This window comes from Pinus tabuliformis, chromosome 6 (genome assembly GCF_031772625.1).
Source record: "Pinus tabuliformis cultivar Carrire ecotype Pingquan chromosome 6, CPIR1, whole genome shotgun sequence".
NCBI classification, from domain to species: Eukaryota; Viridiplantae; Streptophyta; class Pinopsida; order Pinales; family Pinaceae; genus Pinus; species Pinus tabuliformis.
In genome coordinates this window covers 722,196,750-722,222,435 of record NC_142292.1, presented here as the reverse complement: position 1 = coordinate 722,222,435, position 25,686 = coordinate 722,196,750, and positions in this window count along the sequence as shown.

The window sequence follows — 25,686 nt, the reverse complement described above, 5'->3', positions numbered from 1 at the left end:
GGTAAATTCGAGTTCCATAGAGACAGGATTGGGGTGGCAAATAATCCCTTTCTTATTAAGAGGGAGTGTTGAAATGTGGCGACAAGAATATTCCAATTTTAATTTGTCCTTGAATTAAAATTCAAATTTAGTCTCACTAGTTGCTTGAAAATAATTATTTAATTCATTATGGATTAATTATTTGGAGAAATTCAAGTTAGAAGTCTTTCTGCAGTCATGCAACAGTTATCCCTTAAATTAAGGAGATAAGATTGAGTTATATTTGAGTTGTAATTAGTTAGCTCAGTTTACTGAGTTAAGTCCAGTTAAATTAGTTCCAAACTGTTTGAGGAACTAATTATGAGTTATCAATCAGTTGATGCATGCATGCACTCAACCAGTGTACTCCAAATAACTGAAGATTCCCTCATCAGAAACTCATGCATGTCTATTCTGAGAAAGACCCAGTTGAGCTAAATGTCAAGGACAATGTACTATCAGTTGCATGTTTTCTCCTATAAAGGAAACTCATGCATGCAGAAGGATTAATGCACAGGAGGATTGCGCAGTTCTGACAGGGTGTGAGATCAGTGTGAGAGATTAGTGTTCCACTTGGTTGAGAGTCTTCCACTTGGTAACAGGAGGATCACCCAGGAGAAATTGCACAAGGAAATAGGAGCTTGGAGGGCAGAGGAGAAGGCTTGTGAGAAGCCAGGATTGCTTATGAGCATCCAGGAGGATTGTACTGAGAGCTAGCTAGCTGTGAGAGCTAAGGCTTTGTATAATTCTAATGTATTTCCACCTTGTATGATAATACAGATAGTAGGGTTTCTAGCTAAGGCTTTCCCCTGAGTATTTTCTGTGTTTCATGTGCATTGATTCTTCTTCTTCTGGTTATATGTGTTCAGCTTGATATTGCTCAATTTTAAGCTTCCGCAAATTGATAGTAGAAGTAGATTATAGTATTTTGATTTGGTATATTGCATTATCGGGTTAATCTACAGTCAGATTTTCTATATGGTCTCAGAGCGAGATTTGTAGAGAATTTGCATAATTTCTACAATGTTTAGGTAGTGGTCATTGTAAATACTGCAACAAGTTGTGTTATAAAGATCCATGGGCAGTATATTTTGTTTTCAGCAGTCTTTTTGGTTATAGGGGTCCTTAAACACTGAGGATGGTGTTCCCCCAAGGAGGAGGGTTCTGTAAAAGCCTGTCGTGCTATGCAACAACCCCCCCATTTATTTATGTATAAATCTCCTAGGAAATTATTATATAAATAAATGGGGACCCTTTAAAAAAAAAAGGGACAAATTTGAACTTATTTGAATAAACAAATCCAAGTTTCATTAGGCTCAAACAACTTGAATGAGTCTGCCTTAAAGAAATCTTGATGTATCGCATTTCGCTAGTTTCAATGAACAACCTCCGGTTTTATCCTTTCAAAATTTGCGATGCGATAAAGTATAGCTCCCGAGAACAAAACATGCTTAAAACTTAAAAGGCTTAGGTATTGTTAAAAATCTACTCTATATCAGAACTTGCCTGCATCACAAAATTTATAATGAACACGATATATAAAAACCCCGAGGACCATTCTAATTGTGATATGCGATAAACCATTTAGACTCGATATAACAATTAACGCAACCTATAAATATGTCACGTCCGGATGAATTGCAAATTAGCAAAAGGCAGGCCACTCCCTTCACTTTCGATATTGCGATTGCGATAAAGTTATTTGTTAAAAGGTGTGACTTTTAATAAAATCATAAGAATGAATAACTCAAAAGAAAAACATGCTTATTAAATCATCAGTCGGGCCCGCTCTAATGCCACATCATTCCTCGTGATTTCATAATCGCAAAAGGCCTTTCGTTATATCCATTCCCCTCGGCTCCAAAAAAACTCTAATTGCGATATTATGAACATCGCATCACAGACTTCCCATACCCAAAGAACCAATATAATGATATCGTTATCGCATATCGGGAAAACACATGGAAACAGGTTCTAAATACTGTTTGAAAGGTTTTTGTGATACGATCTATTAATGAGATAATAAATTATCATGCAAAGCTATGATTTCAGTTATTAAAGACTTCTAACGGTATTTATGATTTAAAGCCCCAAGGTGATTTGATGGCCTGTATATATATATTTCATATTTGTTCGCACTTAAACTATGTTTTTTGTCATTTCAAGCCTTGTATGTGCAAACGCTCCCACATTTCAAACCTATTGCTCTTCATTCCTCTATGTTTCCAATTGCAGGTTAAACCCAAGAAGATAGAGTGTAACAGGATGATCAAAGCAAATAAAGGAAAGAAAGCCATGGAGACTTCACAATCTGCACCTTCTTCTTCTGATATAATAGAAATTCCCCCACTTTTCTTAGACACTATATGCACGATAGATAGTCGAACATCCTCGTGGGAATCCTTGTACCAATTGCTTGAAAGCGAAGGACCTAAGGTAATTCAAAAAGTGGAAATAGCGGATGCTACTTCATCTTCTGAAGCCTCCAAATATGAAGCTGCCAACACTTTTCTTCACAGGATCGTTGCTCAACCCAAGATCCTTCCTTATATCGATATGGTAAAATGGATAATTGAGAACATCAACATCGTCGATAGGACATTCTTGACTTTAAGAAAAACAGTCATCGGGTCCTTTACAATTGAAGATTTGAAGAAAATGTACCATATACCTGACCCACAGAAGGTGTATGACAAAGCTTTCCTCGAACATTTTTCAAGCGAGAATGAGGTAGAATCATATCCAATTAAACGATGGAGATCCTACCCAAACAAACATAAGCATGAGAAATCAAGTATGTACTCTATATCTTCTCTCGTCGCTCCCTATTCTTATATCACAGATATGATGTGTAGACTATTTGGGCACCCTAATACAACTAAGTTATCAGTCGAATGGGTTCCTCTTATTGAGGCAGCAGTCGATTCTTATATAATGGATTGGGCACTATCCTTTCAAATAACATTACCTCCCAAATCCGAGAATTTATGCAACATCAATATGTTACTACCAGAGTAGTTCTGCCATTCTTCATGAGTGCATTTATCATGGATGCGGTCTGTTTCACTTCAAATTTCCCAACCATGGGATGGAAATGGACCATCCAAGATCCCACTCCCATCCATATATATCATAAAATCTTGTGGGAATCTAATTTCCATGCCCATTTCTATAAAATTTGCCAATTCACCAAGTCGTTTTTTACAAAAGAGCCTCAAGATTGTCCAAAGAGGCCAAAACTGATTTAATACCAATAGACAGATGGTTTAGAGAACAACTATTTACCTATGTTAGATTCTATGGAAGTCTGGCACCTCCTCGTGTTCTCCCATTATATGCCCCTGATAAATTACTCGCTATGGAGATTGCATATCAAACTGTAGGGGATGGACTGACAAAGACCCTAAAGGAAGCCAAGAAATATCTTTTGTCTTCATTCCCTATCCAATGTGGTGTATATGCTCTACATTATTTCAAGAATGTTGCGCTTGAAATTGATAATATTACATGTTTGAATCTTGCTACCATTCCTCGCAAACAGTTTGAACCTAACAAAGTTGCACAAAATTTTACTGCCCAAGTAAAATTAGGCAATTCATTCATGAAGATGATGACTATGATGACCTATTTGAATCTGCCGAGGTATTTTCACAAGTGCAGCATCTGTTTACGTTGAAACTGAATCCAGAAAGGGTAGCACAATTCCAAGAATACAAAGAAAGAAGACTACAAAACATCCCTTTGGATCTGTTGAGGATTCCTCAACCGATTGCCCAAGAAGAGCAAGATTGAGAATAGGGTTCAAAGCAAGACTCAGAAAAAGGTTCAAAATAGGGTTCATAGCAGAATTCAGAAAATAATTCAGAGAAGAGTTCAGAACAAACTTAAGAACATGACTTAGAACAAGTTTCTAAGGATATTGAAGTGGAAGATAAATCCACAGAAATGCATCCTAATAAAACACCCTTCAATAATCACCTGGATCAAGCCTGGAAACAATTTGATCAACAGCTTAAAGGATAGCAAGGGGAAGAAAATATTGAGATGGAGAAAACATTCAGCACGCCCCAGAACAATGGACAAAGCTCATTTATTGATAGGGCTTATGATAAAGTTGTCACTACATAGGAAATTGAAATCATTCTGGCATTCCCTTCATCTTAAATTGTCCTTAAAGTGGAAGAAATCCCTCCTCTTGATGTCTTTTATAGTCCCAAGCATCAGACTGTGGTGAAAAGACAGAAAAAAAGGAGAAGAACAAAACCATCATGAGTAGTCATTCCTGGTGATATACCAAGGGACATAGTATCGAAGGATACAAAAACTAATCCTTTAGATAATTTAACAAAGTTGACACAATTCGCAGGTCCTTATGCATCTGTTACGATTGACAAAGTAACATAGGTTCGACAACTGGTAAGGGAAAAAGAAGAGATAATTCAATAGTTGGAGCAGCAGTTGGCAAAAGAAAGACAAAGTATTGACCATCAAGTAAAGACACAATTGTCTCAACTCCAGTAGAGCTTTGATCAATTAAAGCTCCAATATCAGGTAGAGACTAGTACTAAGGATGCCCAAATCCAACAGCTCCAGTTTTCACTTGATCAGTTGAAGGACAATCCTAAAGTGGAGGACTTTATAAAGGAAGCATTGGAGCTAAACACTCTATTATCAAAGCAACAAGCAATGTTCTGTCAAAAGTTATCTATCATCAATCCACTATGTGTTAAAAGTGATTCACTAATGAATCAATCATCCGATCTGAGGGTGACTTTCAATGACATTGATGATAAAATCTCAGGATTTATAACATGGAAGGATACACCAGAAGGTAGAGCAATAGACCTTCCCAGAATAGAGGAATCTCACAAGGAAATCCTCTTTACTGATTGGGACATTCAATTGAAACAGGCAAAAAGAGCAGTCTCCAGGGAAACCGATGCTGCCAATAACATCATTGAAACTATCAATGATAACCTGCATAATGCCAACCTGATTCAAGAATTCCCACCTGGTAATCTTCCTGATATTAAAGTCCTGGAAAGGAAATGGAAAGAAACTTCAAAAGCAAAGGAAGAAGCAATTAAAAAGTTGACCAAACTCGACTGGGAAATGTATTGGAAATATCTTGTGAAGCCACACAGTCAGTGGCTAATGCTCTGCTGCCTTGCTGACTCATCCACCCATATGCTTCCTACGCTTTCAGATGTAGTGTACACGGGACAGCTATGCATGAGGACAGGTCAACCTCCTAAAGTTAAGCCAATGATGGATATTTACGAGCTCAAGCAGTGAATGAAAGAATATACACAATTGCATAGTGGTTAATGAAATAGATGATAATATCGCGCGCGCGTTCGCCCTAATCGAACCTGAGCTTCTGCGATTCCGTCTTTCGGCCCTCGGCCTCCCCCATGGACCCTCCGGATCCGCCCGGAGGGGATCCGGATCTGCAGCAGGCATTCTCGTCTCTGGTGAAATCGTTACCTCAAAACAGACCAAGACCCTCAGCAACCAAATTTGTAAAGAAACTGGATGTCCTGCAAGAAGTTCATTTGCCTCCGACCATTCCTCGCATGGCAGCCATTTCGCTTGCTGAGAAGGGATTAATCGGTCAATTTACAGGGTTATGGCCCTCGCCCAAAACTGTGCAAAGATGGGTGGAGCGAAACTGGGCAGACAAGGTCCAAGGAAAAATAGCAATCAGATTTTGCGGCAGAGGATACTTCACTTTTCATTTTGAATCCAAGGAGGATAAGGACCTTATCTTCCGCAACGGGCCTTACTTCATGGATTCCAGAGGTCTTTACCTCAACAAATGGACCCCGGATTTCGATCCCGAGCTGGATATACCGAGTGCTGTTCCAGTCTGGGTCAGACTCCCTCATCTCCCCCTCCACTGCTGGGGAGACGACTCTGTCAAAGCTATTGGGAACGCTGTCGGAAAATACATAGATCGTTGCGAACCTAAGGACAACATGCAGGCCTGTGCGCGAATTTGTGTGGAGGTTGATCTTGGACGCGGACTTCCGGAGGCAATCAAACTGAAAGTGGACGACTGGTGCCATATCCAACAGCTGGACTACGAGCAGATCCCCTTCAAGTGCAAGGTATGTCACGAATATGGACATTTTGCTAATAGATGCCCAAAACTCATTAATGTTGACTCCAAAGAGCAAGAAGGACAGTGGGAAACGGTTAAAAAAAAAAAACCGAATCCGCCCCCGAAGCAATCTGAATCTGAAATCCCAGGGCCTTCTCAGAAACATCCTTCACAATCTCTTTCTCATCCCCAGCAATCCCCTTCTTCCCCTAAGCAATCCCATCCTCATTCCTCTTCCACCCCTCCTCATCTCCCGGACCTCTCCATCCCTCCATCATCCAATCCTTTTGCCTCCCTCTCTGAAGATGATCCGGTTCTGGAAACCATCTCTTCTGACCCGTTGCCCCACCCCTCACCCCCTCATTCTTCCCAGCCATCCCCTGACTCAATCCCCATAAGAATTACAAGAAGCTCATCCAAGGAACATGGAGCCTCTAGCGACATCCCTAAAAAGCACGGACCAGGAAGGAAGTCAGCAAAGCAACACAGAGAAGAAAATGCCCAGAAAGACATTGCAATGGGATCTCAAACACCTATCGAATCCTACATCCAGGGATTCTCAGATAAGGAAAACAATAATAAAGGTAAAGAGAGGCGGGCACCTCTCCATATCACTGGTAAATAATGATGAAGCTGCTATCCTGGAACTGCAGGGGAATGGGGCACCCCTCCAAGAAAGCAGCCCTAAGGGAGCTTATAAATAGTGAAAAGCCCGAAATCATTCTCATCCAAGAGACAAAGCTTGATCAAACAGATATCAACAAACTCATCTCTCAACAAAGACAATATAGCGGATGCGCTAGTGAAGCTAGAGGAGCTTCGGGAGGAATATTAACTATGTGGGATAATAGCAGATGGATCTGCAGTTACTTCAATATCCACCAGAACTGGATCTGCGTCAAACTGGAAGGCAAGGACAATGGAGCCGAGGTGAAAATATATAATGTTTACTCACCTAACCATTACAGGGAAAAGGAAGCTTGCTGGACCGCCCTGAACACAGCTATCGAAGAAGATCCAGACAGCAACATTATCTTCGCAGGGGACCTCAATCTGGTCATGCACAGCAACGAGAAAAGAGGAGGGACCTTTGCCCCAGACCCTTACAGAAGCAAGCTTGAGCATATAATGCAAGAGAAAGATTTAGTGGACATAAAGCCAAAGAACAGAAGATATACATGGAGCAACAAGCGAATCGGAGCAGGTAATATCATGGAAAGACTTGACCGTTTCCTTGTGAACGTAACCTTTCTCTCCACCTTCTCGATTGGTCAGTCCGATATTCTCAGCTCTTCTGCTTCAGATCACTATCCAATCACCCTCTCTCTGCACAATCACAGCCAATCGGGGCCTCTCCCGTTCAGATATTCTCCCCTTTGGAATCGCATCCCGGCGGCCAGAGAAGTGGTGAAGCAAGCATGGTTCCAACACGTGGAGGGATCCCCAGTTTATATCTGGGAAACCAAACTGAAACAAACCAGACAGGCCCTCAAACTTTGGGCAAAAAACAACTATCAGGAACCCGAGATTGTCAAAAAAGACTTAAAGAAAAATCTCGAGTCCGTCCAGCTAAACATAGAAGCGCAGGGCCTCACGCAGCAAGCTAAAGAAAATGAGATCCATCTGTATGCTCAACTTAAACAAATAGCAAGAGAAGAGGAAATTAAATGGAGGATCAAATCAAGACAGTTATGGCTTCGCGACGGAGACAAGAATACCTCATACTTCCACAAACAAGCCACAATCAGGAAGACAAGGAATGCTGTAAGTAATATCAAAGACAGCGAAGGGAAAAATCATGACACTCAGGAATCCATTAAAGCCGCTGCATCCTCCCACTTTAAAAAACTTCTAACGGAAGATAAGAACGAGGAGGACTATTCGAGCCTTCTCCAGCATATGACGAGCAATGTCACTCAAGAAATCAATAGCAAGCTCACACAAGAAATTGAAGAAGAAGAGGTACATTCTGCAATCTGGAGTCTCCATCCGGACAAAGCTCCAGGTCCCGATGGCTTCTCAATAAGCTTTTATCGAGAATTCTGGCATCTGATAAAAAAAGACCTTCTAAAGATGATTCGATGGTCCTTCCGGAAAGGCAAGCTGGGGGGCTCCACCAACTCTACTTACCTTGCTCTTATCCCTAAAGAAAACAGGCCTTCCACCTTCTCTAGATTTCGGCCCATATCCCTTTGCAACTCCTCTTACAAGATTATAACTAAAATCTTATCCGCTAGACTTAAGCCCCATCTAACCTCTTTAATCTCTGAAAACCAAGGGGGATTCTTGCCCAACCGTCATATCTCTGATTCTATTCTCCTTGTGCAAGAGGCAATCCACTCTAGCATGAGCAGAAAGGAAAAAGGGTTCGTCCTAAAACTTGACCTTGCCAATGCTTTCGACAGAGTCAGACACTCCTTTCTCTTTGCTGTTTTACTCAAATTGGGCTTCAATGCCTCATTCATTAGCATGATCAAAGCTTGCATTTCCAACCCCTGGATATCCCCCTTGATCAATGGGCGACCTTGTGAAGCCTTTCAATCCTCCAGAGGTCTAAGACAAGGATGTCCCCTGTCTCCGTATTTATTTATCCTTATGGCAGAATCCCTTAGTAAATCTTTGGATTATAACCGAAGAGTTGGTCTTATCACAGGCATCCAATTTGCTCAGGGTACAAAAAATATCAACCACTCTCAATTTGCGGATGACACCCTTTTGATGGGTGGGGCATCGATCACCATTGCAAGGCGGTTCAAAAAGATCCTTGACCAATTTATGGCTTTCTCAGGTGGAATGATCAATCAAGTGAAAAGCTGTGTTTACGGATGGAATGCCTCGCACCACACCATTCACTCCATTGCTTCCATTCTTGGTGTCTCTCACAAGCTGGAATGGAACAACTTCACTTACCTTGGGATGCCTGTTGGTATTGGTCCTCTGAAAACTGAAACTTGGAGTGGAATCCTGGATAAAATCAAAAGGAAAATTCAACACTGGGGATCCATGTGGCTGAATCCAGCAGGCCGTTTAGTCCTCTTAAAATCAGGTCTAATATCTCTGCCTATATATTGCTTCTCTTTGATTCAAGCTCCAATGGTCGTTCATCACAAAATGGAAAAGGCTCTCAGACATTTTCTCTGGCAAGGAGGGAAAGCGGAGAAAAAGAAGTTTAATCTAGTCAATTGGAAAAGTGTCATCCAGCCTCTTGAAAAAGGCGGACTCGGAATTAGATCACCTCACCTGTTAAACTTAGCTCTCGGGGCTAAGATGGTCTGGAGGCTATTAACTGGAGATTCAACTTGGTGGAAAGCAGTCCTCGAAGCCAAGTATCTAAACAGTTCTAGGCACCATCTGTTAAAAACCAATACCCCCATCAGGGATAGCTCCAATATTTGGAAGCTGTGTAAGAAAACCATTCCTTTCATTGCCCAAAATATCTCAAAAATTCCCGGGGAAGGCAGCAGCATAAGTATTTCCATGGATAGAATTATGGGCCAGAACTCTATAGGATCCAATAAGGAGGCAGTCCCAGCTATCAATTGGCTCAACAACAGAGGAATATGGAATCTAGCACAAATAACTAAGTGGGGAAACCATTCTCATTCTTGGACAGGCTGGTCTTTCCCGAATTATCCTAAGGAAATAGAAGCAAGTTTTCTTGTCTTGGAAAACCTTTTGCACAGCAAAGCACCGGTTCAAAGAGGAAGTGTTGATAGCTATCGCTGGGATCCCACAGGAACTCTATATACAGCCAAAGCAGGCTACCAAAGAATATGTGAAAATACCTTTCCTCAGGCAATATGGATTCACTGGAAATTGGTTTGGAAAGCTGAAGCCCCTCCCAAAATAAAATTTTTCTTTTGGCTTCTCTTGAAAGGAAAGATCCTAACAGCAGAGAATTTGAAAAAAAGGGGAATTCAGGGACCTTCCCGATGTCCAAACTGCTGTCAAGCCGAAGAAACAATGCAACATCTGTTCATAGACTGTCCAGTTGCTAAGAGATGCTGGAACAACATGGCTGCAATAGGGGCGGTTGCTTGGGAGCCAAGGGCAACTATAGCTGATTCAGTTCTAAGTTGGAAGAAAATCTGCCCATGGAAAGGGAAGAAGAACAATCTAACTCAAAGGATTTGGAATACAATTCCACTTACCCTGGTCTGGAGCATTTGGCTGGCCAGAAACAAAAAAGTCTTTCAAGATAAAGACCACAACCTAAGGATAATTTGCCATAAAGCTAAGATTCTTGCTGTTGAAGCAATCATTTCCCGTACTCAAGGCAAGATTGAAACCCACTATCTCAGCACAGAAGAAAGAAACTTGCTTAACTTCGGGCCCGACAATGTCATCAATGTTCAGGCGCTACAGAAAGAGAGTCCTCCACAGAATGAAAAGAGTAAAGGATGGAAGTTGAGGCTTAAAGAGGAAGAATTTGTCCAATGGTTGAGTAATTGTAATAGATACCACATGTTTTTTGATGGAGCTTCAAAATCCAACCCAGGCAAAGCTGGGGCAGGAGGGTTAATATGTAATGGAAATGGCGATCTAATTCTCCAATTCGAGTGGGGGTTGGGCGAACTATCAAACAACAGGGCTGAAGGTCTTGCCCTGTTTCAAGGCCTTGTGCAATTGCTCAAGCTAGGAATAAAGAAAGCAACCATATTCGGTGACTCAGCTATCATAATCCGCCTGATGGTGCTCAAGCAGTCCTCGCCCAACATATTACTTCAGCAAATCAATAACAGAAACCAGATCCTCAACAACCTGATGGAGGAGACCAGTTACTTCCACATTTTGCGTGGTCTCAATAAAAAGGCTGATAGTCTTGCCAACAGAGCTTGTGATCGACCTCAAGGCCAACTCAGCAGCAATGCTATCCTATCATCCTACTCATTACCATGACCAAGCAATCAGTCCAAGCATGCAGCACTCTAATCGACAGGATCCGCACTTGTGAAAATATCAGCAGTGCAGAACATAATTTTGATATGGATGTAAGGAATTTTGTTAGAAGGCAGAAAGGAAAATCAGCTCAACCTTCCCACTACAAAGGATCTAACATCCCGCACGATTCCAGTCAGCACACTCAGGGCATAACAGGTGTGGACGACGGCAGTATGCTCAGAATCGGGATTGGGAAATCTATTCACAGACCGGGAATCCGTCGAAATGCCAGAAGTAATCATACCATCATTCAAATCACTTGCTCTACTCCAGACTTGCATTGGGCTGGGTCGTTCATTTCTAGGAATGTGCAGCCCTGTTCCCGCTCCCTCTGTGCTCTTCTTCTATTTATTCCCGGTTCGACCCTCATCTTTCCTCATCCTTTCGATCCCTCCTTGATTTCAGACTCCTTTCCCCTTCACTCAGGCTCAGTGAGCTCATCCATAGATAAGTTTCACATTCCCCGCAGCAAAGAGGAGTTAGCAGCCCAAATCAGTGAAATCGCCCCTCAGAGAATCCAAGCCCAAATAGTGATGGAGCGTCCTGAGCAATGCTTCCATTGCCGCGATCTTCAGGCCGAATTCGAAGAGGTCAGAGCTCAACAAAAGGTATTGGAAGATCAAGTCCAGAACATGGAGGCCAGGCACGCTGAACAGATCCGGAACCTGGAAGCCAAATTTGACGAGCAGTTCAGAATTTTACACAGCAAGTACCGCGCAGAAATGAACCTGTTTCTTCACCGAGTTCATACTCTTCATGAGCAGTTCAACGGACTCAGCAATAGATGCATACACGCTGAGGAATCGCTGTCAATCTTAAGGGAAATCATGGAGAAAAAGCAGAAAGATAACTCATCATCCTCAAGTGCAAAGCCAATGGAAGCTGACCAGAACCCAGAGGATTCCACAGCGAGAAAGATTAGTCGTATTGACATTGATTAATTATGTGCTGTAAATGCAAGTTTTGGTGCCTCCAGTATGTCCGAATTTATAGTAGCAACAGATGTTTTTTAGTTAGAAGTTATAGAAATCGATTCAAGGACAGGAGCCTCATGATTTCTCCTTGGATTTGTAATGCTCTTGAAGCAATCCATGTATGGCTTCACGCCTTATTCCTTTTTTCAGTCTAATATATAGCAGCCGATCTTGTTAAAAAAAAAAGAAAGAATATACACAATTGCATTCATGAGCTCATCATTTCAACAACTTCTATTTCTATATTATTGTCACTTATTTTAAGGAGATTTGTTTTAACCTCCTCAAAACTTTCATGTATTGTCTATTTTTATACTTCATTTTTGTTATATAAATCCTTTCGTGTCTACAAAGAAGGGGTCCCAAAATTTTATAAAGAAAAACTTTGGAAGCTTTCACCATTGTACTTTTGAAGTTTGTCTTAGTAGAATGACCGGATTGGGGTCCTCAAGTTTTGTAGAGAAGGCTTTGGAAGCTTGCACTTTTGTACTTTTGAAACCATCTTAATGAGAAACACTGGACTGGAACTATTTCTTTCATGAGCAAAGTAATATACATCGAGTACTTTTATCATTGTATTTTTGTTTTGTTTATGAATTGATGGTCATTCCTCTTTATATTGTTCATTTTATGTATCTTTCCTAATGCAGTTATGTATTAATTTACTTCTGAACATGCTAGAATTGTCATCCTTAATACATATATAAGCAATTTTTAAACATTATTTGATTGTGATATGTGTTTCATCAATTATTTTGATTAATTATTTAATCAAAATAATTATCTTAAAAGCTTTTCATTTATGTAAGTGTTTGATTAGTCTTTATTATCATGCATTAAGGACAATTATTTTATATCGCATAAACATAAGTAACCCCAGGTAATAGATAGATTAATATACATGTATTCCAGTTTATAAACCACCTCATCTATTACTTAGTTTTTGGTCATAAACACTCTATCCATTCTATCACATTTTTATTGGGAAATTGGTCCCATTATATCCAGTTGGAGCCACTATTCCAAATGGAAAAGGGACAGTATTCAAGTCCCCGACCAGGTGGTTTTCCCCCATGTTGTTGCAGCGATTTTCGAGGCATCAACATTTTGGCGCTAGAAGGAGGGCCACCAACTATGAATGGAAAAAAGAACTCAATCTAAATTAAAAATCCATTCCAAGAGTCACTCCCCCTCAAGATCACCTCCAACTTCTAGATCTTCATCTAAAACTCCTATTTCTAGATCAGAAGTTGAGAAATCACCTCCTAAATCTCCTAGTACATTTCCTGAAGCACCCTCTTCAGATTATAATCCTGAATCACCTGAGGTCCAGACTTTAATAAATAAATTAGGAGAAATCTCTATTTCAACAGAAAATCCTATGCCATCTGAAGCTTTTGAAGGAAGTGTAACTTCTATTTTACAACCTACTTGGATTTTAACTCATTCTCAAAGTGAGAAGCTTGGGGTTCCTCCATTTGAGTTTCCTCTTCCTTCTTTCCGGAAAAAGATTAAGAAATTTAAGTCACAAACATCTACTAGTGAGATTTTGTCAAATTCTCCTCCACAAACTCCTTCATTCCCTCCATTCATTCCTGTTAATACCCCTTCTTCTCAAAGTACTAGTGCCAGTTCATCCAACACTAATACACAACCTACCTCTTCTTCCACATAATCACCCTCAATGTCCACCTCTTCCCAAATTCCAATAATGGCAGGAAGACAACAGCAACAACCCCCACCATCAGTGAGACCATGGGCCAATCCTGGAGTTGTGCAAATTCCAGCACCTCTCCATGATCTACCTAAGCATCCTAAAAGATGGCTACCAAAATTTAATCCCGATGATGGATTACCTATTGAAGAGCATCTCCACAATTATATGTTAGCCATTAATCTTAATGGAGTAGTTGAAGAAGACTGTGTAGTAAGATTATTTCCCTACACCCTTCAAGGATCGACAAGTTCATGGTATTTTTCATTACCACCAGGGTCTATTACTAATTGGGACATGTTTGAAGAACAATTCTTAGCTAAATTCGGTGATGACCGCACAACTGCATCCCTTATTAATGATATTTCTAATTTAAAAGCTAAGTCAGGTGAAAAGATCAAAGATTTCAATTCCAGATTTAATAAATTGCTAAACAAAATCCCAGTCACATCAAGCCCTGGTGTTGATGTTTAGATCGAGTGGTATATTTCTTCTCTTCCTTCCAATATAGTAATTTTTGTGGATAGAGCCAATAAGGCTACTTTAGTAGAAAACATGAAAGAAGCCTTGTCTGTAGAAAAGAGAATAGTTGCATTAGAAAAGAAGACTACCCAGGAAGAAAGAAAGACGAAAAAGGTTACGTTTAAGGATGAATCAAAGAAGAAAGCCCCTAAGGATCCCTTTGATCTTGAAGGCTTACAAAAAGTCCTTAAAACCATGTCAAATGAGATGGTAGAAATTAAGAAACAAGTAGTTGAGTCCTCTTATAAAAAGCCTTTTAGATCCTTCAAGAGAAATCAAACATCTAATCCTCAACCTCCAAATACAATATCCAATGCTGAGTCTGATTTAGATGAAGATGATGAAGAAACGACATTATCTGATGATGAAACTGAAGATGAAGATTTGGTTCAAGTACATGGGATGTGGGATTTTATCCTACCTATTTCCGACAATGAAGATGAGCAAGAATCTTTACCTATTAGCACTAGGAGTAAAGGCTTTGATGATTCAACACAATAAACCCAAAAGCAAAAGCCTTCAACCTTTGTTACTAAGGATAAAGTGGTCAGTAAAAGGTATTCTTTTACATATCCTCAACCAACCCCATCCTCATCTAATCCTCCATATTCATCCAAAACATTGGTAGTTGTTGATACCATGGAATATAACATAGTGGAAGACATGAAGAAAGCCAGAGAAAATATATCTCCTCATGAGATCAGTAAGCTTAAACATCAGCACAAGCTATTATTAAAAGAACTGAATGTAGTACCTACTTCTCCTCTTCTTGCTGATGTTTTATCCAAAGCTTCTAGAGGAATGGGTAAGCCTCCTAATGATTCATCAAATAAGGTTGATTCCACTGATGTTATCTTAATTGGCAATAGATCTAACTCACACACTCCCCCTTTCCTCTTGACTTATGAAATCTTCAATAAAAATCTGCACAACTACTTAATAGACTCAGGGGCCTCTTCAAACATAATGCCAAGATCAGTCTGCACGAAATTAAATGTTTCACCCCAAAAGTCTACAGTCCACATTGTCCAACTTGATAGAACAAAAGTCGAAGTCTTAGGGGAAATTAATTCAGTCAGCATTAGACTTTCTTCTAATCCAAAAGTTTGTCAAGTAATTGACATACTAATTGCTGATATTCTCGAATTTTATGGTTTAATTCTTAGTAGAGATTGGTCTAAGAAACTTCATGGCTATTTTGCAATAGATTGGTCTCACATGTGGCTCCCTTACAATGGAAAGCCAAATCAAATCAGAATTGACTGCGAAAAACATTTGAAGCATACAGTAACTGATTTTGAAGATGAAAATGAACTAGTAGATTTTAGCAATAATATCACTGGAAACTACTTTGATGAGTCATTTTTAGGAAATTTCAATGCACAAAAGTCACCTTTTTTGGATAACTTTGTTACTTCCCAGATTGAAAACTTTTCTCAAATAGATTCTTCCAAATGTATAAATCTTATAGATAAACCATTAGTTAAAACTTTATTTTAGACATTATATTTTGATGGATCTAAATCCAATGATGGTGCAGGAGCCGATTGTATATTAATTATTCCAAAAGGAGAAAAAACAATGCTAGCATGTAGGTTGGAATTTGAATGCACAAATAATACTTCTGAATATGAGGCATTGATCCAGGGTTTGTATAAAGCAATAGGTATTGATATCAAATATCTTCAAGTATTTGGAGATTCTGAAATTGTTATCAAACAAGTAAGAAACACCATTCATTGTCTCTCTAGACATTTAAAACATTACCAATCATTAGTCCAGGACCTTACTTCACATTTTTTAGCATTCAACATCTCTCATATCCATAGACTTCAAAATGCAAGTACTGACCTTCTGGCTAATATAGCATCTGAGATTATACCATCAGCAGATTGCAGTCCAGATAGGTTTTCCATAGAATTAATTTTTCGACCATCGATTCCTGGTAATATCACCAATTGGTGAGTGTTTAATGACGATGAAGATATCATAAACTTTTTAACATCTGAAGGATCATATGATGATTAGATAATTGATGAAATGAACATGATAATAAGTTGAAACAAAAATCCAATGAAAATCCCATACCTAAATCTATGGTAAAACTTGAAGATCTTTATGATCTAAAAGACAGATTTAAGAAGGTTACTAATTCTAAACTCCAAATTTCAACCTTAAGGTTTGAACTAGTAAACCTTGGAACTGATATCAAACCAAAAAACATCAATCTAGGACTTGGTCTCTCACCTGATGAGAGATTAGCCTTTATTCATTTGTTAAAAAGTATAAAGGTATCTTTGCTTGGAGCTACGATGATATTAAAACATATGATACCTCCATCATACAACACATTATTCCCATGATATCCAATGACAAACCAGTACAATAGAAATTAAGGAAAATTCACCCCAATCTAGAAAGCCAAATCAAGTTTGAGCTGAATAAACTCCTTAAATCCAAGATTATATTTCTTGTTAGGCATTCAAAATGGGTTTCAAACTTAGTACCTGTCAGGAAAAAGAATGGTGACATTCATATTTGCATAGATTTTAGAAATCTCAATAAAGCTTGTCAAAAGGACAATTTCCCATTACCGACCATGGAACAAATACTACAATCAGTAGCTGGTTCCAAACTAATGTCTTTTCTTGATGGTTTTTCAAGATATAACCAAATTTTGGTCCACCGAGATGATAAGTTAAAGGTTATGTTCAAAATTAAATGGGGGACCTATGCCTACCAGAAAATGCCTTTTGGTTTAATAAACGTAAGGGAAACCTTCCAAAGAGCTATGGATATAGATTTCAAGGGTCTGATAAACAAAATTGTTGTTGTTTACTTGGATGACATAATTGTTTATTCCAAGAAGAGAAACAACCATTTACATGACTTGAAGCAGATCTTTGAACGTTGCAAGAAGTATGGAATTTCATTAAATCCAAAGAAATCTTATTTTTCTCTAAATGAAGGTAAGATTTTAGGGTTTATTGTATCCAAAAAGGGCATCTGTATCGATCCTGATAGAATAAAAGAAATTTCTGAAATTCCTTTGCCCCACAATAAAAAATCTATGCAGTCCTTTCTAGGTCAGATAAATTTTGTTAAGAGATTTGTCCCTGACTTTTCCCAAATTGTTTTACCATTACAAACCATGATTAAGAAAAATTCAATCTTTAAGTGGGGACATAACGAAAGGGAAGCTTTTGATTTAATCAAACAAGCCATTATGAATGCTCCCTCTTTAACAACAATTTTTTATAATCATTTCATCTTGTACACTTTCGCTTCTCAAACATCTTATGTTGTTGTTCTAACACAACTTAATGATCAACAAATTGAAGCACCCATCACTTTCTTTAGTTCTAATTTTCAAGGTGGTGAACTAATATCTGAGGTAAGCCTAAACGACTCGGAGTCCCAATATGCTAATCTCATTTTATATTTTAAAAATGGATATGCTCCCTTTGAACTCAATCACAAAAGAAAAAGGGCTTTAAGATTAAACTCTGAAGCATAGAAGGTTTTGCGGGAACTCCACGATGGACCAGCTCGTGGACATTTTGGAGGAGATACTATTGCACATAAGATCCTGCATGTTGGGTACTATTGGCCAACTTTGTTCAAGGATACCCATGAATATGTGAGAAAATGAAAAATATGCCAAACTGCTACTAGAAGACAACGAAAACCAATCTTACCTCTACAATCGGTCAACACCTTTTGAATAATGGGGATTGGACATCATAGGTGAGATTGTTCCTCATTCTTCAAAGTAGCATAAGTATATCCTTATAGCTATAAACTATTTTACTAAGTGGGTGGAAGCAATTCCACTAAAGGTAGCCAATTCGATGCCATCATTGAATTCATTGATCAATTCATTATTACTAGGTTTGGCTTACCAACTGCACTTATGTTTGATAATGCATCTTACTTTTCAGGAAATAATATGACTGAATTTTCTCTTAAGAGGGGTTTTAAACTTAAGTACTCTGCTAACTACTACCCCTAAGGAAATGGTCTAGCAAAATCAACCAATAAGAACCTCATAAGAATTATTAAAAGAACTGTTGATCAAAGCCAAAAGAATTGACACAAATCTTTGACATTTGCTCTATGGGCAGATCGAATAACCCAGAAGGCCTCAATAGGAACTTCTCCCTTCAATCTAGTATATGGGAAAGAGGTTATCATTCCTTCGAATCTAGCTCTTCCCTCATTATCCCTAGTCCAATTTATCGAAGAAACACATTCTTCTTCTTTACAACTAAGACAGTCTCAAATTCTTAAATTAGAAGAAAAAAGAGAAAAAGCCAAGCTTACACAGGCTCGTCATCAACAACTAGTCAAATCTTCTTTTGATGCAAGTTCTATTTCCACAAAATCTTTTCAAATTGGAGATCTCATCCTTAAATGGGACAAGGCACATGAGGAAAAAGGAAAGCATACTAAATTCCAAAAAATGTGGCTTGGACCATTTCAAATTGTTGAAAAAATAGGCTTGTCAATGGGCTTATTTTGCAAAAAATCTTTTCTTAGAAGATGATGTCTTCTAATGTAACATTATCACATTTACATTTTTAGTTATGTTAGAAAATAATGTTAAATAACATACTTTTTGCTCTACATAAAATTTCTTAAAATCATTTTATGATCTTTCGCTTTGAAAGTAGGAATTCTTAAAGAAATGATCACAACATTGAAAATTAGATAAGTGTCATAAAACTCTGAATTTTTTGTTTTTGTTTTTTTTTTGTTTTTCATTGAATCTGTAAATTCTTCGAAGCCTCCAACTTTATAAAATCCTTTTATTCTATTATCATTCAAGAAAGGTTATCTTTAACAAACTAAAGACTATTCACAACTAAGCATTCTAACTCTAAAACTGTCATCCAAAACTCTTACAGAGTCAATGATTCTCCCCATCCATTTTTTTTTTTTAAGAGTGTAATTCAAAAATATATTAATCTTAAAAGATAAGGGGTCTCATCACGAGCCTGCTTACCATGATCATAGGGAAATAATAGACTGGCATTACCAACATTGAATATCAAACTAGGGTAATGGCTTATAATTATTTTAATCTTAAGACAAGGGGTCTCATCACGAGCCAACTTGTTCAGTTCAATTACAACTAGTGAATGACATTATCACTTTCTGGTCACCAAACCAGGACAATGGCTTTTAGGTACTGCAAAAATTTTCAAAAGAAAAGTAAACAAATAAAAAAGAAAAAAATGAAATACACATATACTTTTGAAATTATCTCTAAAGATTGCACTCTTAAATGGATGGGATTCTGAATCATTGATGGTTAAAAGGTAACTGTGTCGAGGCTATGAACGCTTGATGGCAGCAATGGCTCTACCTATGACAAATAAGTATATTAAAACATTAAGTTGTAAAATTCCCCTACTTTATCTTTACAACCGATTAAGGACAAATATAGACAAAAAGTATTTTCATCTATAAGAGGATTTCAAAGGAATTATGATTAAGTGAGATTTTTATATTAAGAGTAATGTTACTTATCTAAATATTTCGAAAATAGTCTTCCTCCCCTGAATTATTTTTACTTAGTAAAGTTTTAGAAGTTCGATTCTCTTAAATCAGAGATAACTGGTTCTTCCAGTGAATCGCCAATTGTTGTGCTATGCAACAACCCCCCCCCATTTATTTATGTATAAATCTCCTAGGAAATTATTATATAAATAAATGGGGACCTTAAAAAAAAAAAAAACATTTTAAGGTTTTAAAAGGACAAAATTGAACTTATTTGAATAAACAAATCCAAATTTCATTAGGCCTGAACAACTTGAATGAGCCTACCTTAAAGAAATCCCGACGTATCGCATTTCACAAGTCTTAATGAACAACCCCCCGTTTTATCCTTTCGAAATTTGCGATGTGATAAAGTATAGCCCCCGAGAACAAAACATGCTTAAAACTTAAAAGGCTTAGGTATTGTTAAAAAGCTACTTTATATCGGAACTTTCCCGCATCGCAAATTTATAACGAACACGATATATAAAAACCTCGAGGACCATTCCAATTGCGATATGTGATAAACCATTCGGACCCGATATAACAATTAATGCAACCTATAAATATGTCGCGTCTAGATGAATCACAAATTGGAAAAATCCAGGCCTCTCTCTTAACTTATGATCTTCTGATTGTGATAAAGCTATTTGTTAAAAGGCGCGACTTTAATAAAATCATAAGAATGAATAACTCAAAGGAAAAGCACGCTTATTAAATCATCAGTCGGGCCCGCTCTAATGCCACATCATTCCTTGCGATTTCGCAATCGCAAAAGGCCTTTGGTTATATCCATTCCCCTCTGCTCCAAAAAAACTTTGATTGTGATATTGCGATCATCGCATCGCAGACTTCCCATACCCAAAGAATCGATATAATGATATCGCTATCGCATATCGAGAAAACACATGGAAATGAGTTCTAAATACCGTTTGAAAGGTTTTTGCGATATGATCTATTAATGAGATAATAAATTATCACGCGAAGCTATGATTTCAGTTATTAAAGACTTCTAACGATATTTATGATTTAAAGCCCCAAGGTGATTTGATGGCTTGTATATAGATATTTCAGATTTGTTCACATTTAAACTATGTTTGTTGTCATTTCAAGCCTTGTATGTTCAAACGCTCCCGCATTTTAAACCTATTTCTCTTCATTCCTCTGTGTTTCCAATTGCAGGTTAAACCCGAGAAGATAGAGTGTAACAGGATGACCAAAGCAAAGAAAGGAAAGAAAGCCATGGAGACTTCACAATTCACACCTTGTGCTTTCGATATAAAAAGAATGCCCCCACTTTTCTCACACACTACATGCACGATAGACAGTGGAACATCCTCATGGGAATCCATGTACCAATTGTTTGAAAGCGAAGGACCTAAGGTAATTCAAAGAGTGGCAATAATGGATGTTGCTTCATCTTCTGAAGCCTCCAACTATGAAGCCGCTAACTCTTTTCTTCACAGGATCGTTGCTCGACCTAAGATCCTTCCTTATACCGATATGGTAAAATGGATAATTGAGAACATCAACATCGTCGATAGGACATTCTTGACTTCAAGAAAAACAGTCATCGAGTCCTTTATAGCTGAAGATTTGAAGAAAATGTACCATATACCTGACCCATAGAAGGTGTATGACAAAGCTTTCCTCGAACATTTTGCAAGAGAGAATGAGGTAGAATCAGATCCAATTAAATGATGGAGATCCTACCTGAACAAACATAAGCATGAAAAATCGGGTATGTACTCTATATCTTCTCTCGTCACTCCCTATTCTTATATCGCAGCTATGATGTGTAGACTATTTGGGCACCTTAATACAACTAAGTTCTCAGTCGAATGGGTTCCTCTTATTGAGGCAACAGTCGATTCTTATATAATGTATTGGGGCACTATCCTTTCAAATAACATTGCCTCCCAAATCCGAGAATTTAGGCAACATCGGTATGTTACTACCAGAGTAGTTCCACCATTCTTTATGAGTGCATATATCATGGATGCGGTCTATTTCACTTCAAATTTCCCAACCATGGGATGGAAATGGACCATTCAAGATCCCACTCCCATCCATATATATCATAAAATCTTGTGGGAATCTAATTTCCATGCCCATTTCTATAAAATTTGCCAAGGAGTCATGCTGTCAATTCACCAAGCCGTTTTTGACAAAAGAGCCCCAAGATTGTCCGAAGAGGCCAAAATTGATTTCATACCAATAGGCAGGTGGTTTGGAGAAGAGCTATTTACCTATGTTAGAGTCTATGGAAGTCTGGCACCTCCTCATGTTCTCCCATTATATGTCCTTGATAAACTGTTGGCTAGGGAGATTGCATATCAAACTGTAGGGGACGGACTTACAAAGACCCTAAAGGAAGCCAAGAAATCTCTTTGGCCTTCATTCCCTATCCAATGTGGTGTATATGATCTACATGATTTCAAGCATGTTGCGCTTGAAATTGATAATATTACATGTTTGAATCTTGCTACCATTCCTGGCAGACAGTTTGATCCTAACAAAGTTGCACAAAATTTTACTGCCCAAGTAAAAATTAGGCAATTCAGTCATGAAGATGATGACTATGATGACCTATTTGAATCTATCGAGGTATTTTCACAAGTGCAGCATCTGGCTATGTTGAAACTAAATCTAGAAAGGGTAGCACAATTCCAAGAATACAGAGAAATAAGACTACAAAACGTCCCTTTGGATCTATTGAGGATTCCTCAACTAATTGCCCAAGAAGAGCAGGATTCAGAACAAGGTTTAGAGCAAGACTCAGAAAAAGGTTTAGAACAGGGTTCAAAGCAGAATTCAGAAAAGAATTCAGAGAAGAGTTCAGAACAGAATTTGGAACAGGACTTAGAACAAGTTTCTAAGGATATTGAAGTGGAAGATAAATCCACATAAATGCATACTGATAAAACACCCTTCAATAATCAGCTGGATGAAGCTTGGAAACAATTTGATCAACAACTTAAAGGACAACAAGGGGCAGAAAATATTGAGATGGAGAAAACATTCAGCACACCCCAGAACACTGGACAAAGCTCATTTACTGATAGGGCTTCTAATAAAGTTGTCACTACAGAGGAAATTGAAATCATCCTGGCATTCCCTTCATCTGAAATTGTCCTTAAAGTGGAAGAAATCCCTCCTCTTGATGTCTTTTACAGTCCCAAGCATCAGGCTGTGGTGAAAAGATAGAAAAAAAAAGGAGAAGAACAAAACCATCATCAGTAGTCATTCCTGGTGATATACCAATGGACATAGTATGGAAGGATACACAAACTGATCCTTCAGATAATTTGACAAAGTTGTCACAGTTCGCAGGTGCTTATGCATCTGTTACGATTGACAAAGTAGCATAGGTTCGACAACTGGTAAGGGAAAAATAAGAGAGAATTCAATAGTTGGAGCAACAATTGGCAAAAGAAAGACAAAGTATTGACCATCAAGTAAAGACACAATTGTCTCAACTCCAACAGAGCTTTGATCAATTAAAGTGGAGGACTTTATAAAGGAAGCATTGGAGCTAAACACTCTGTTATCAAAGCAATAAGCAATGTTCTGTCAAAAGTTATCTATCATCAATCCACTATGTGTTAAAAGTGATTCACTAATGAATCAATCATCCGATCTGAGGGTGACTTTTAATGACATTGATGATAAAATCTTAGGATTTATAACATGGAAGGATACACTAGAAGGCAGAGCAACAAACCTTCCCAGAATAGAGGAATCTCACAAGGAAATCCTCTTTACTGATTGGGACATTCAATTGAAATAGGCAGAAAGAGTAGTCTCCAGGGCAACCAATGCTGCCAATAACATCATTGAAACTATCAATGATAACCTGCATAATGCCAACCTGATTCAAGAATGCCCACCTGGTAATCTTCCTGATATCAAAGTCCTAGAATGGCAATGACAAGAAACTTCAAAAGGAAAAGAAGAAGCAATTAAAAATTTGATCGAACTCGATTGGGAAACGTATTGGAAATATCTTGTGAAGCCACACAGTGAATAGCTGATGCTCCACTGCCTTGTTGACTCATCCACCCATACGCTTCCTACGCTTTTAGATGTAGTGTACACAAGACAACGACGCATGAGGACAAGTCAGCGTCTTGAAGTTAAGCCAATGATGTAGATTTACAAGCTCAAGCAACAAATGAAAGAATATACACAATTGCATTCATGAGCTCGTCATTTCAACAACTTCTATTTCTGTATTATTGTCACTTATTTTAAGGAGAGTTGTTTTAACCTCCTCAAAACTTTCATGTATTGTCTATTTTTATACTTTATTTTTGTTATATAAACCCTTTCATGTCTACAAAGAAAGGGTCCCCAAATTTTATAAAGAAAAACTTTGGAAGCTTGCACTTTTGTACTTTTGAAACCATCTTAATGAGAAAGACTAGACCATAACTATTTCTTTCATGAGCAGAGTAATATACATTGGGTACTTTTATCATTGTATTTCTGTTTTGTTTATGAATTGATAGTCATTCCTCTTTATATTGTTTATTATATGTATCTTTTCTAATGCAGTTCTGTATTAATTCACTTTTGAACATGCTAGAATTGTCATCCTTAATACATATATAAGCAATTTTTGAACATTATTTGATTGCGATATGTGTTTCATCAATTATTTTGATTAACTATTTAATCAAAATAATTATCTTAAAAGATTTTCATTTCTGTAAGTGTTTGATTAATCTTTATTATCATGCACTAAGGACAATTATTCTAGATCACATAAACATAAGTAACCCTGGGTAATAGATAGATTAATATACATGTATTCTAGTTTATAAACCACCCCATCTATCACTTAGTTTTTGGTCATAAACACTCTATCCATTCTATCACATTTTTATTGGGAAACTGGTCCCATTATATCGAGTCAGAGCCACTATTCCAAACAGAAAAGGGACTGTATTCAAGTCTCCAGCCAGGTGGTTTTCCGCCATGTTGTTGCAATGTTTTTCGAGGCATCAACACAACCCTAGTTAAAAAACTCATAAAAGGCCACGGTGATGGGACACGTATTCCAAGCTGAATGGTGGGTAGGACATCTTACTAGGTGTTCATTTGGTTGTTTATGGCTAAGGAAATTGGCGAAGGCAATGGCTAAGGCATTAAAGAAGAAAAAAGGTATTTTGGCACATTTATTTATGAAAATAATGGAAATTAAGAGAAAAGGAAGGTGAAAGGTCACATGTTGCATGTGAGGAGGAAAGTGAAGGAAAATAATGGAAAATGAAGAAAATAGAGGCCTCATTAATAAAAAGGCTTCCGAGGATCAGTGAGCAAGACTTGGTCAGTACAGTTTTGAATCTCTTTCTCTCTCTCATACTCTTGGATACTTAGAGTTTTCTTGGAGCACTCTTGGAGGGTGTGGCATACTTGGAGTTTTGGAGCAATAAGGCAAAGGAAGAGCAGGAAAGCGCAAGAGGACATCGGGATCAACAACTACAATAGTTTTGCTTACGGGTACCGAGTTACATGTATGTTTTCCTCACTAGTTTTGGCATGCATGGCACATGCATGTGGTTTCTTGCTTATGATCTGTCACTGGCATGGAGGATTGCCTGGATTGACAGTGGATTTTCCTAGTCTTGTCATTTCCTGGATAGCCATGGTGATTGTGGTTTTACTTTCATTATTTGTTTTTGGTTGGTTTTCATGTTTCCTTAGCTTGGGTTGAGTTATTAGTTCATGGAATCATTGGTTGGACAAACGCTTTGGGAGCCCTGTAACAACTTGGGTTGAGTTACTAGTCCTGGAAGCCCTGGTTGGACAAATTCTCTGAAAGCCCTGTAACAACTTGGGTTGAGTTACTAGTCCTGGAAGCCTTGGTT